Here is a 14813-nt window from a genome sequence, read left to right as displayed (position 1 = left end):
AAATATTCTAACATATATTTTTTTCAGTCAACATTGTGAGGATCTTTACGAATTATACAATTTTGAATTGGTGTTGTACACATAGTTCATTATAATTTCTATATTATTTCCTTCCATGGACAAAGTTTACTTTTCGTGGTAAAACTTTATCCATTTGGGTACTTAGGGTGTTCTCTGTTCTCTGGCTAATTCCCTGTCTTTACTTTTACAATTATAGCCAAATTTAGTGTCTACTTTAAACTTTTCTCTGAACATATGCAGGTGTTTCATTAAGAAAGACTTCTAGTGCAGGCTGACAGGAACTGGATGTAGATCTCTCCTGAGAGACACAGCCAGAATACAGCAAATACATAGGCGAATGCCAGCAGCAAACCACTGAACTGAGAACGGGACCCCCGTTGAAGGAATCAGAGAAAGGACTGAAAGAGCTTGAAGGGGCTCGAGACCCCATATGAACAACAATGCCAACCAACCAGAGCTTCCAGGGACTAAGCCATTACCCAAAGACTATGCATGGACTGACCCTGGGCTCCAACCTCATAGGTAGCAATGAATAGCCTAGTAAGAGCACCAGTGGAAGGGGAAGCCCTTGGTCCAAGACTGAACCCCCAGTGAACGTGATTGTTGGGGGGAGGGTGGTAATGGGGGGAGGAAGGGGAGGGGCTAGGGGGATGTTGGCCCGGAAACCGATAACAATCGAAATGTAAATAAGAAATACTCAAGTTAATAAAGGAAAAAAAAAAGAAAGACTTCTAGAAATTCCTTCAACAACTTTACTAAAATACACTGTGCTGAATATTCCAAACTACTTTACCAAATTTGTGTCCAATATCTCCCAAAAATGTATATTATGGCAGCAATAGATCAGAGATCTGGTTTGTCCTCACTTGGACTTATAATAAATCACTCACTTCTCTAATAGCTGTTGAGTTCATTAACTTCATCCTTAGCTTGTGTACCCCAGGTGAAGTATGATGTCAATCAAAGGTCTGTTCTCATTTATGCTTTCTCTCATGAACCGTCCTAATGTTTAGTCATGTGGTTAACAAGTTTGTTTATTTCATATTGAGGAAAAGGAATTCTCATTCTTCCTAGATGCTAGTAGTATGTCATCTTCACCTGATCCATAACTAGACTTTCATCAATCTTAAAGATAATTTTGAATATATAAAAATATGAATTTTTTAGATAAATTAATTAGGACACACCCAATAACAATTTAAATAAATTTAGTATTTAAGAAGTTTTAAATAGCTTACAAATGAAGTGACCATAGATAAGGTTATCCAGTTCCATATTTCAAAACTTTTAATTGCTTGTTGCTTGAGAATTTTATACATGTGTATAATGCACTTTATTAAATCCAGCTTCTGCTCCCTTCCCTCCAACTCCTCCCTTGTTCCTCTCCCAACATTTTTCACTCACAATGTTTTGACACAAAAGAGTATATAAAAACCAGTGCATAAGCAAATCTATAATATAATATGTTTCCATGTGGCTTTTCCAAACATTCTTACTATTATTTAGCAATTAGGGAAATGGAAATAAAAACTGCTCTGAGATTTCATCTTGGCCCAATCAAAATGGCTAAAATCAAGAAAACAATAGTAACAAACACTGTTGAGCATTTAAAGACCCGGGAACCTTTACAGTGGGGTAAACTCTATTTACTGTTACTAGAAGCAGAAATTCCTACAGGCATTGGTAATCACTGCTAGGAATTTTCAATAGGCTAAAAGTAGATTTGTTGTATGACCTAGTTATCCTGCTGTAAGAAAATTGTACCAAGAAATTTGCAGGTAAGTGAACAGCACTAGAAAATATATATATGCTGAGTCACGTGACCCACATCCAGAAAGACAGATGCAACATGTTTTCTTTTACTTGTGTATCTTAGCTCGTAATTTTTAGATTAGATTATATAACATGAAATAACTATACAGCTATAAAAGTAGAAAGAAACCTCGGGGAGAGGGACTATAGAAAGAAGGCAAAAAGGATACAGATTCTACATAGGGGAAATGAGAAAGATGGGGAAACTTCAATTGGGCAGGGAAGAGGGAAATAAAGAAGGAAAAAGGGAAGAGAGAGATAAATAACACTAACACCCTTTCTCTATATTTTTAAAATAGGAGATAAACAGCAGAGAAGTCTCAGGTGTAGCAATATTCTTGAAGGCATTTTACTGCAAGTATTTTTATTCTTTTATTCCTAGAAAGGCTACATTTGCTTCTGTGTCTTGAACATAAACGAAATGAAGGGTGTGACCTGAGACTCAAAAACTAAATATTTTCCCCTATCACAGACCATCAGTCTGTAATATGTAAAACAGTCCACCCTTTGTCCTCAGTAAACCAGGCATGGGACATCCTATAGCTTGCTGGATTTTCCTCCTTGGGAATCTCTGAGGATTTAACCCAAAGAAAACTCGCCAATGATGTTTCAAAGGGATCCAGGATGAACCCTAGGTATCAATAGTGAGGAAGACAGAGGCAAGAGGCATTTATTCCACCCTGTTGCCTCCAAGAGACTGAAAAGTTTCCCTAAGCTTTCTAAAATTAAATTTATGTATATAGTGTGTTTTTGTAGTTACTTTTCTATTGCTGTGAAGATCAGGACAGCTCTTAAAAAGGAAAGCCTTTAACTGGGGACTCAAAGAGTTTGTCTATTATCATTATGCTAAGGAGCAAAGCAGCATGCATGACAATGGAACAATAAATGAAAGCTACATCTTTATCCACAGGTAGAGGGAAAGAGAGAAGGTAGGAAGAGAGAGGCAGGGGCGGGGGCGGGGGGTTGGGACTGGTCTGGGCCACGCCTCCTAATCCTTCTAATCCCTTCAAAGAGTTCAGCTCCCTGGTGGCTAAGCATTCAAATACATGAGTCCATAGGTCCATTATTTTCTGAACTACCCGGTTTTGCCTGCATGTATACCTGTGTACCACGTGTTCCTTGTGTCCACTGCAGCCAGAAGAACTAATCAGAGCTTCCGTAATTGGAGTTATAGCCCCTTGCAGATGCGACCATATGTATTCTGGAAATCAAATCTATATTTGCTGGAAGAACCAAGATTTGTGGCTTGGACACAGAAAGGGGTTTCAGAACTGGGCAATGGAAAGCAGAGTTGAGGATGTGTAACTTTAATATTGACTTAAGCAAGAGGGTTTAGAAAGGAACTTAGAATGTAAAATCATTGGATGGGCTCACAATCCCCTCAGAGATAGCATGGTTAATAATATCTAGCTTCACATATTAGTTCGGCATTTACGATTTTCAACAAAGGATTAATTTTTTCTTATTAAAACCTTACACTGTGAACATATTGCAAACATTCGTAATGTTACTCGGTTCTGCCTAGATAGATTTAATTGAACTTTTAAAATTTTGCTGTCTTGAACACGAATTTTTCAATTTCAAATTATTAATTCTCTGGAGCATATTTGACTCTCAGTTCAAATCATAATTTAAGCAAAAGATGATTTTATTCCTTTCTATGCCATGAAACTGATTTACTTTTCAGTCTTTATTGACTTTGATTTTGAAACAGTGTTTTAAATATTCTACTGCCAAATACTTTTGTTTATTTAGCAACGTTTGTATAAAGCATGTTTGTTGACTGGGCTTAACCCAATATGAAGTATTTGATACTGGATTTTCATTCCTTTTTGCTGAGAATTTGCATGATGATGCTAGGTTCATCAAATAATTTTAAGTATGTTGGATAATCTTACACTTTAAAATTGTTAATATATTAATAAGATTATTTAAACTGAAGTGTTTAATGTTGTATTTCTGTTCTTTATAATTTTGTGGTTTTTTGTTTATGATTGTTTTGTGAGTTTTGTTATTGTTTTTGTTTTGTGAGATAGATTCTTGCTGTAGCTAAGGATGGCTTAGAATTCATGTAATGCATGCAACCCTCGACCTCTCCTATTCTGCCTCAGCCTTCTCAAGGTTAATACTTTCGCTTTTTAGAAAAAGCTGTCTATACCACAGCTGGGATATGAATATGGCAACACTTTTATGGGAGTTTTATAACTGTGTTCATAAAGGAAAATGGTCTTGAAATTTTCTTATATTCACTGTTCATGAAAGAAAAATATTATAGAACTTTTACATTTTTTTCTTTTCTTTAGAATGTGTACCCACAAAATGCTCATGAAACCAATCTGGAACTGTACTTAGGGTACATATCATTTCACCCTGTGTCAGCCATTTTATCTTTGCCTTTGTTACTGCTGTGTGTTTACTAAAACATTTTTTAAGTTTTTAATAATTTACTCCATGCTAAATAGCTTTATGTCATCCTGAAACAAGCTAAAGTCATTTGAGAGAAGGAAATCTCAACAAAGAAAATGCCTCTCCAAGATCAAGGCTGTAGGCAAGCCTACAGGGGATTTTCTTAATTAGTGATTCATGGAGGGAAGCCCATCCCATTGTGAATAGTTGTACCTTAGGTTTGGTGGTTCTGGGTTCTATAAGAAAGCAGGCTTAGCAAGCCATGATAAGCAAGCCAATATGAAGCATGCCTCCATGTTCTCTATATCAGCTCCCACTTCCAGATTACTGTCTTGTTTAATTTCCTGTCCTGACTTCCTTCAGTGATGAACAGTGATATGGAAGTGTAAGCCAAACAACCCCTTTCCTCTTCAATTTGTTATTTTTTTTAATCATGGTGTCTTAGTGCATCAGTGAAAATACTAACTAAACACACTTCACATTTATTTTAATAGTTTACTCAGATATTCTAGTTCTTATGGAGTCTATCTTGGGAATTATCTTTTTCTAAATATTAGAAATTGTATGAATTGGGTACAATGTTATTTCAAAACTGTGTAATCCCATTTTCATTACAAGTTCTCTTTTTAATATGCAAGACATTTTCCCATCTAATTAATCTATTTAGAACGATGAAGTTTCTGGTATTCTTTACTCCTACTTTGTAAGTATTTCTGCTTGTTGTGGAAAGAGCGTTTAATGTGAGATCAGACCTTAGGATGAATGCCTGAGGGCCCAGCAGAATCTTGTTGAGTAGACATACTTTACACAGCAGCAGTCCTGAAACTGTACACTCTCAAAGAAAAGTAAAATTGAGTAAATGGGTGGAAGCTGAAGACACGGAGTTTGAGGGTAGCTTGCAGTACATGAATCTCAGGCCAACCTGAGCTATGTAGCAAGAAACTGTCTCAACAACGCAGATGTGATCAAGAGACTCACTTTTCCCCCACCCTCATGATGGGACTGTTCCTTCTGTTCCTCCTCCTCCTCCTCCTCCTTCTCCTCCTCCTCCTCCTCCTCCTCCTCCTCCTCCTCCTCCTCCTCCTCCTCCTTCTTCTTCTTCTTCTTTGTGAAATAGATTTTAATTGTAAGCAAGTGATAAAATCAATCAATTATAATCATCATTATATTCCATAATGCATCCTTGAACCAGAGGTATGCTTTTTATGTATAGTTTATATGCCAGGGTTGTTTTTTTGCTTACCAGAAAGAACACATCTGGCTCAATTATGCTCACATTATTAACAGCATCATTCTTTTTTTTTCTTTTTGTATTCTTCCATTTTTATTAAGTTGGGTATATATATATGAGAGAGAGAGAGAGAGAGAGAGAGAGAGAGAGAGTTATTTTTCCCATCTTTATTAAATTGGGTATTTATTCTTTACATTTCAAATGTTATTCCCTTTCCCGGTTTCCAGGCCAACATCCCTCTACTTCTCCTTCTATGTTCCCCTCCCCATCCACTCCCCCATTACTACCCTCCCCCAACAATCCTGTTCACTGGGGGTTCAGTCTTGGCAGGACCAAGGGCTTCCTCTTCCACTGGTGCTCTTACTAGGCTGTTCATTGCTACCTATGCAGTTGGAGCCCAGGGTCAGTCCATGTATAGTCTTTAGGTAGTGGCTAAGTCCCTGGAAGCTCTGGTTGGTTGGCATTGTTGTTCATGTGGGGTCTCAAGCCCCTTCAGCTCTTTTGGTGCTTTCTCTGATTCCTTCAACGGGGGTCCCGTTCTCAGTTCAGTGGTTTGCTGTTGGTATTCACCTATGTATTTGCCATATTCTGGCTGTGTCTCTCAGGAGAGATCTACATCTGGTTCCTGTCAGCCTGCACTTCTTAGCTTCATCCATCTTATCTAGTTTGGTGGCTGTATATGTATGGGCCACATGTGGGGCAGGCTCTGAATGGCAGTTCCTTCTTATTTTTAGTATAAAGCTTTTACTCACTTTTTTCTTTCCTTTTACTTCTTTGACTTCATTTTCTTTTCTGGTAGCAAATTGGAAATTATGTATATAGACTTGATAGTTTCTTGATATTGTCTATGCACTCAAAGATGTTGCCTGCACATTGTGCTTTGAGATAGCACTTTGATTTGAATGTGACTCTTCTCTAGTACTGATCATCATTTCTTCAGTTTTATATAGTTTATTCTCTTCACTTTCCTTATTGTTTTTGTAGCCAAAGCTACATCTGTACTTATCTCTATGTCTCAATCTGATGCAATTTATTATTTGTTTCGTATATTCTTTAAAATGTTTAAATTCTTGCCTGCAGCTTTCTTTTTATGTCAGCTTTATAACTGACTCTCAAATAGACATTGTAGGAACCTGTCTTAGCTAGGGTTTTACTGCTATGAACAGACACCAGACCAATGTAAGTTTTATAAAGGACAACATTTAATTAGGGCTGGCTTACAGATTCAGAGGTTCAATCCATTATCGTCAAGGTGGGAGCATGGCAGCATCACAGCATCCAGGCAGGCATGGTGCAGGAGGAGCTGAGTTCTACATCTTCACCGGAAGCCAGGAACAGCCTGAGCATCCTCAGGCAGCTGGGAGGAGGTTCTCCAAGCCCACGCCCACAGTGACATACTTCTTCCAACAAGGTCACGCCTTCTAATAGTGCCACTCCCTGGGCCAAGCCTATGCAAATCATCACAGAACCTTACCATCTTAATCACGTTTAAATGTACAATTCTGTGTTATTAACTAGATTCATGTGTATATAAATACAATATCATATATATTCTTAAAGAATGTAAGTTCATCATTATGTAAATATGTGTATATGTACATAATTTTATTTAATACAGCTGAAAATTATTTTGATAATGAAATATCTACTGATGGTTGAGTGTTTGATTTCTTTGAAAATCTGTCCATACTATTTAATGGACAATACTGAATATAGGCTGTTATATTACTCCTTTTTATTACTTACTTTATTATAATTGTTTTTAAATCAAGAATATTTTCAGGCATGTACAGCCTCTGTCTAGCGAACTACATTTGACTGTATGTAACTAAACAGCAGCAGACCCTTCCCTCCAGAATGTACTTGAAATACTGTGATTGTTTTCTATTCGGTTGTAAATCACTCAATTCTCTAGAGTAAACTTTTTATTGATAAAGCCATTTCCCAATATCAATAGGCCTACAAGTTCAGTAATTACTCCATCTTTCTTTATTAAAGTGATTTTTATCTTTCTTTGTGTCTTACTTAGGATTTCTACTGCTGTGAAGAGACACCATGACCACAACAACTCTTACAAAGGAAAACATTTAATTGCTGCCTGCTTAAAGGTTTAGAGGTTTAGTCTATTATCATCATGGCAAGAAGCATGGTGGTTCAGGCAAGCATGCTGCTGAAGGAGCTGAGAGTTCTACATCTTGATTAGCAAGCAGCAGAAGGAGGCTGCACAATAGGGGCATTGCTGTGATGGACCTGGTCATGCATTGATTTAGAGGAATGAGGATTCGGGGACATTAGACTAGAAAAGTAACTGAACACTTTAAGTGTGGCCATACGAGTGGAAACATGGAAGAGAGACGTACTGAGGTTGATTTGAACAGTGGGGTTTCAGAGCAAAAGAATATAAATATGTGAAATTGAGATCATTCTTGTGACATTTTTGGCAATGGATGTTTCTACTTTTTTGCCCTGGGGCTTAATTGAAGGGTTTGGTTTAATTCCACTGGCAGAGGAAATCTCAAAATAGCCTAGTATTGACTCTGTTGTGTGGTTATTAGTGTTCACTCTTATGAAGATCTATAATAAAAAGGAGCAAGCTGAGCAAGTGAAAATGCAAAATGTACAATTTGAGGACAAAGGGGGCACCAGGAAGTAAAATGGAGACAAGTTTTGTATTCAAGGAGATAAACAGATTAAAGATATTAAATGGAATAAAAGGAGTTATGGCCTCAGTATAAGACCTCCATCAAGCGAAGCTTCTAACTGTGTGGAAGGAACTAAAAAACAAAAGTGAAAGGGAATTAGAGAAAATTGAAAAGGAATTAAAGAAAAGCCTAGGGCCGGGTGTAGTGATGTACACTTTAATCCCAGCCCTACAAAGGCAGAAGAAGGATCTCTGGGTTGGAGGCCAGTCTTGTCTACAAAGTGAGTTCCAGGACATCTAAGTTTAGGTAGTGAAGGAAATCAGTGAAAACAGAAAGCCAGTGAAAACATAAAATTGAACCAGGAAGGGGATGTTCTCACTGCAGTAGGAAGTAGAACTTGACAGCTTCATCCATGAGGGTCTGACTTTAGAGTCAAGGAAAGAAGATGTTATGGAATCTCCCTCTATGACTTAGGAAAGTTGTGAGGTCAGGTGACCAACCAGCTTAGTCAGTCAACAGGTTCTTGAAAAAGAGAACAAGGATTAAAGATAAAAACAGAAAGACAATTAGGCAGCATTATAGTATGACCCCCAACAAATGTTGAAGCATGTTTATGTTTTTCTAGTCTGCTTTTATAGCATTCTGGGTACATGCAAAGAATAGGGTCAGTTAGTGTTCAAAGATGAAGTAGTCAAGGAATAAACAAGGCATAAACAAAGTAGTTAGGGAACAAACAAAGGATAAACAAAAGTCTCACGATTACTGTATTTAGGGACTTAATAAGCCAATCAAGAAACAAAAAAAAAATAAACATTTTTCAGCTGTATTCGTCTTGAGACTTGTCCTAGCCCAATATTGTTGCCTGAGCCTACTTCCCTGCCCTAGCCCAATGTAAATATTCTTGCCAATATCCTTGAAGTGGCACCAAGAGCTCTCCACAGCCAAGTGTGTGGTAGTGGTGTCCCTGTGTGGTGGCCCAGAAGGGCAATTGTGTGATGCTCTCAAGGTGAAATCTGGATTGCCTTAGAAACCACATAATGTTGGAGATGTCAGAGTCTAGGATAACTGTCCAAGGAAACTGCTCACAGGGAGTCGAACCAGCCTAATAGAAAAAAATATCTTGTAGTCAACAAAGCTGACAAGAGTTGAAGACCTAGAGAGCATTTTGGCATCAGACATGGAAATGTGTAGTTTGGAATTCACCCAGTTTGGTTTGATCTTGCTTTGATCCAGTATTTCCTCACTGTGTTCCCTTTCTTCCACTTTGAAATGGTAATGTTTATCCTGTGCTATTATATGCTGGAAGTTTGTGATATGCTTTTTCATTTTGGCTTTATAGGGGGTTACAGTTAAGAGGTTCCATGAATCTCAGAAAAAGACACTGAATTTTGGACTTTTAAACAAATTTAAGGCTATTATAGACTATGGGGACTTTTGAAGTTGGAATAAATGCATTCTGCACTGTGATATGACTACAAGCCTATGGGGGCCAGAGAGTGGAATACGGTAGTTTAAATAAAGATGGTCCCCGTAGGCTAATAGAGAATGGCACTATTAGAAGGTGTCACCTTGTTATAGGAGATGTAGCTTTTTTGGAGGAAATATGATACTAGAGGTGGGCGTTAAGTTCTCAGAAACTCAAGCCAGCTCTCTTCCTGATACCTGAAGAACCAGATCTAGCATCCCAAGCTCTCCCCCAAGCACCATGTCTTCCTGCATACAATCATGCCTTCTACCATCACAATAATGGATTAAACATCTGAACTGTAAGCCAATTCCAATTAAGTGCTTTCCTTTACAATAGTTGCAGTGGTCATGGTTTCTCTTCCTAGCAATAGAAATCCTAAGATACTTTGTTCATATTTTCATCAGATACCATTTTCCATATTTTTGGCTTTAAATTTTTATATTTTAATATCTCTTGTTACCTACATATAGATCAATAATTTTGGTTTCTAAATATTTCTATCACAATCTATTTGTTGTATATATCAATAGGCTTCATAAAGATATTTTCATACAAGTGTATCATGTGTTTGGCCTCATACCCTTCTAGTTTGTCAGTTCCCCATATCTGCTGCTCCTCTTCATTCATATATATTCTTTTTTTAAAAAAAATGAAAGCTGCTCAATGAGGCTATTGGAAGATGTCGTGCTCCCCACTTTTACCCTGACAGTTACTCTCTCTTTCCCATTTCATTTTTTTCATATCACTCATGTCCATGAAGTGTCCTCAGAATCCCACTATTCCCATGGTCCTGTCTCAAAGTCTCTATTCAATTTTTATTAAAGATAGTGACCAATCTGCTCAGTGCTTAGTCAAGCATCACAAGACTTAGATCTACTTCACTCACTGTTGCTTGTTTGGCTCTCTCCATATGGCTACAAGTTCCACGAAGTCAAAGTTTATCATTGTGGATCAATTGCTGCACCCATAACCCTTAAGAGAGTAAAGGAAACATGGTAAAAGATTAATATTTGTTGATTCATTTAATAAGGCCAAATGAATATGCTTTAAAAGACAAATATATAAGATTCTCTGAAAGAGATAACTTTGGTATCTAAAATTGCCATGTACAGAAAATAAGCTTTGCATTTTGATAAACAAAAGACAAATGCCTTTAAAACATGTATATGGTGTGTATGTGTGCCCGTGTGCATACACACACACACACACACACACACACACACACACACACACACACACAATCAAAAAACCCAATGCTCATTAAAAAAAAGTCAATTCAAATGTGAAGTGCTCATGTAGGCAACTCTTCACCATGGTTAAATGGCCAGTGCTTAGAAGTCTTAGAAATAAATAATACTATACATGTCTTGCAGGAAGTCAACAAGTGAAAACAATCCCTACTTTTCTCAGTACTTGCTCTTTAGGTTATTTTCACTCAGCTCTGTTCTAGCGTCTGGAGCAGACAGTCTGGCTACTACAGACCATACTTATTAAATAGAAACTGCTATAAGGTGTTGGTCTTTATCTTTAGCAAGGCTCCAGTTCATTTCCTTTCTCTTTACAGAATAATAATTTGGGGAATGTTTATCAATGCTGAATAAGAAAATGAGAGGTTATGAAACCCAAACTGCAAAACCAGGGAGACTGCTTTTGTGCAGCAGACTTTAATTATAAGCATTCTTATTTTAATATAGGCTTGGATTCCAGGGGAACAAGTAGTAAGCGTGTTTATTTATAGCAAAAGGTCTTTGAACAATTACCACGATGATTAAATATTCTTAAGTGGGCTGTGTCTGCTGTTGCGATTGAACTTTTTCATTTTGTTTTTCTTTTTATAAACATGTACTTAGTCCTTTTCTGACTATAAAAATAATTTCTGTTGTTTTAAAATGAGTTATATGTAGAACTTACTAAAATAAATTTCTATACTTATCTAAAGAATTTTATCTATTTTTGTACAGTATACTTTAATGAAGCCGAGATTTTGCTTTCTATATTGTCTTGTTTATTTTGAAACCCAATGTTATGAGTATTTTCTCATATTCAAAACTTTTAAATTAATAGTTCTCACTTTAGGAATAAGTAATATTTTGTCTATATGACAGCCTGTCATGCATTGATGTTTTCATATAAACGTCAGTGGAATTGATTGAATTTAACGCAAACATCTATAAGTAACCAGAATCAAAGGTTTCACTCAATGAAATATAAACTAAGAACTGTTTCCACTGTCATGCTTTGCTTGTGACATTAGGGGAAAGCATGATACCTTTTTTTTTTATATATTAACTTGAGTATTTCTTATATACATTTCGAGTGTTATTCCCTTTCCCGGTATCCGGGCAAACATCCCCCTCCCCCCTCCCCTTCCTTAGGGGTGTTCCCCTCACCACCCTCCCCCCATTGCCGCCCTCCCCCCACCAGTCTAGTTCACTGGGGGTTCAGTCTTAGCAGGACCCAGGGCTTCCCCTTCCACTGGTGCTCTTACTAGGATATTCATTGCTACCTATGAGGTCAGAGTCCAGGGTCAGTCCATGTATAGTCTTTAGGTAGTGGCTTAGTCCCTGGAAGCTCTGGTTGCTTGGCATTGTTGTACATATGGGGTCTCGAGCCCCTTCAAGCTCTTCCAGTTCTTTCTCTGATTCCTTCAATAGGGGACCTATTCTCAGTTCAGTGGTTTGCTGCTGGCATTCGCCTCTGTATTTGCTGTATTCTGGCTGTGTCTCTCAGGAGCGATCTACATCCGGCTCCTGTCGGTCTGCACTTCTTTGCTTCATCCATCTTGTCCAATTGGGTGGCTGTATATGTATGGGCCACATGTGGGGCAGGCTCTGAATGGGTGTTCCTTCAGTCTCTGTTTTAATCTTGAAAGCATGATATCTTAAGCACTTCTGCAATTTCCTGGCTTGCTTATCTCAGGCTAAGGTGACTATATGTCAAAGTTGTAGACTACTAAATACAGTAAGATTCTGTTGCTCTATTAGTTGGCCTCTTACACAGGAAGGAGTCATACATTTCCAAGCTGAGTTTGAAGGGACTTCTAATTGAGGGTGTGCTGCTTTTCTACCCTCTTCAGGATTTAAAAAAAAAAATCCACCTTTCTGATGACTGCTGTGTCCTAAAGTCATTTCCAAATAAAGGGCTTTAATTTTACAAAAGGTAAGTTGAAATAAAAGGAACTGTGATCTCCAGAAATGTCTCTAATTCTTACTACATGGGACAGCAAAGTATTTAGAACATACCTTATTCTATTTAGAGAGATTTTTTTTTTCCGGAGCTGAGGACCGAACCCAGGGCCTTGGGCTTGCTAGGCAAGCACCTAGCACTGAGCTAAATCCCCACCCCCCACAACCACCTTATTCTAAAAGGGAAATCACTTTTGAAAGATTTTTGTTTATCGGTAGTTTACTTCCAGAGTTAGAACAGCTATAAAAATATGAAGATTTGCTCTAAGTAAGTATATACTTTGGGGCATTTTTGAACACACTGAAAATGATATTTAGATGTGAAATAGAACCTAAAGAAAGTCTATACTAAAATTCTGAACAAAGCACTCAGCACTAATTCACATACAAATCACGTTAGTCAAGATACAAAAGAATAGTTCTGAAAGTGGTATTTTTTTCCTCAAATGTTTGTCTTTAGTACACCTGTTCTGTTTATGGTTGTAATGCTTGACCACTTCATAAATTCACACAATATATTTTTGACAATCATTCCATCCATAAATTTGAATATTCAATTAATCCCTATCAGGTTCACACCCCAATACTCTTCATCCTCATCCTTTTCTTGTTGAATCTCTTCTTTCAACTACTCCCTGTCTCTAACTCTATGTTTTCCTCAATGTTCCAGAGTTTACGTAGGGTTGCATTGTGCATGAAGATGGTTGGAGAGTTAATAATGGAAGCTTGGGCATTTCACCAATGGCTATTCCATCAAGGAAAATGACTCCCTCTTTTCTTGCATCCTGTGCATAACTTTCAGGCCTAGCACTACTCATTGAATTTTCAATCTAAATCTTTTCTATTGACAATCTAGTATTGGATGAGACTCTAATTACAATGAAATCAATAAAGAACAACATAGTAGTTGTACAATCAAAACTTTTAGCATTCATTTCTAAATGAAATTATCATTCAGCAGTCTATCTACATTACTCAATATACAATAGGAGATTCTATCAGTTTATGAAGAAAATAATGTAGGTTCTGTTAAGGAAATAAGCAAGTAAAGTAATAAACATATTCCAGCTCAGTGTTTTCAGTGTCTCCTAGTGTGTCTGCCATTCTGTGTCAGTCACCTTGGCCTTGCCTTTCTCTCTCATACCTCTCCACTGTACAGCTAACCTGTGTGGGTACTATCCATACACTCCTTGTAGTCTTGGGATTCCAAGTGTCATTTGGCTTTTTGTTTTATTTATATATTTATGTATTTGTTTGTTTGTTTGTTTTTTACACTCCAGATTCCATTCCCCTCCCAGTCTACCACTCTGACAGTTCCACATCTCATGCTGCCTCCCCCCACCTGCAGTGTCTCCACAAGAATATCCCCACCCTACCCACCTCACCAGACCTCTAAACTTCCTAGTGCCTCCAGTCTTTTGAGGGTTAGGTGCATGTTCTCTGACTGAACCCAGACCCAGGAGTTCTCTGCTGTGTATGTATTGGGGGCCTCATATCAGCTAGTGTATGCTGCCTGGTTGGTAGTCCAGTATCTGAGAGATCTCGGGGGTCCACATTAACTGAGACTGCTGATCCTCCTACAGGTGTGCCCTCCTCCTCAGTTTCCTCCAGCTTTCCCCAGCAGCTTCTGTTCATTGGTTGGGTTCACATATCTGCATCTGAGTCTTTCAGCTGCTTGTTGGGTCCTTTGGAGGGCAGTCATGATAGGTTCCTTTTTGTGAGTGCCCCATAACATCAGTAATGGTGTCAGGTCTTGGGGCCTCCCCTTGAGTTGGATCCCACTTTGGGCCTGTCACTGGTCCTTCTTTTCCTCAGGCTCTTGTCCATTTCCATCCCTGAATTTTTTCAGATAAGAAGAAATATGGGTCAGAGCTTTGACTGTGGCATAGCAACCCCATCCTTCATATGATGTCCTGTCCTTCTGCTGGTGGTGGACTCTACAAGTTCCCTTTTCCCGCTGTAGGGCCAAGTATCATTTCTAAAGGAATATCTGAGGTAGCCTGTGAAGGGAAGATGTGGAATGAGGGTAAAAATGACTATTCCTTCCT

This window comes from Rattus norvegicus, chromosome 3 (genome assembly GCF_021556685.1).
Source record: "Rattus norvegicus strain SHRSP/BbbUtx chromosome 3, alternate assembly SHRSP_T2T, whole genome shotgun sequence".
Classification (NCBI taxonomy): domain Eukaryota; kingdom Metazoa; phylum Chordata; class Mammalia; order Rodentia; family Muridae; genus Rattus; species Rattus norvegicus.
This window is presented reverse-complemented; position numbering follows the sequence as displayed.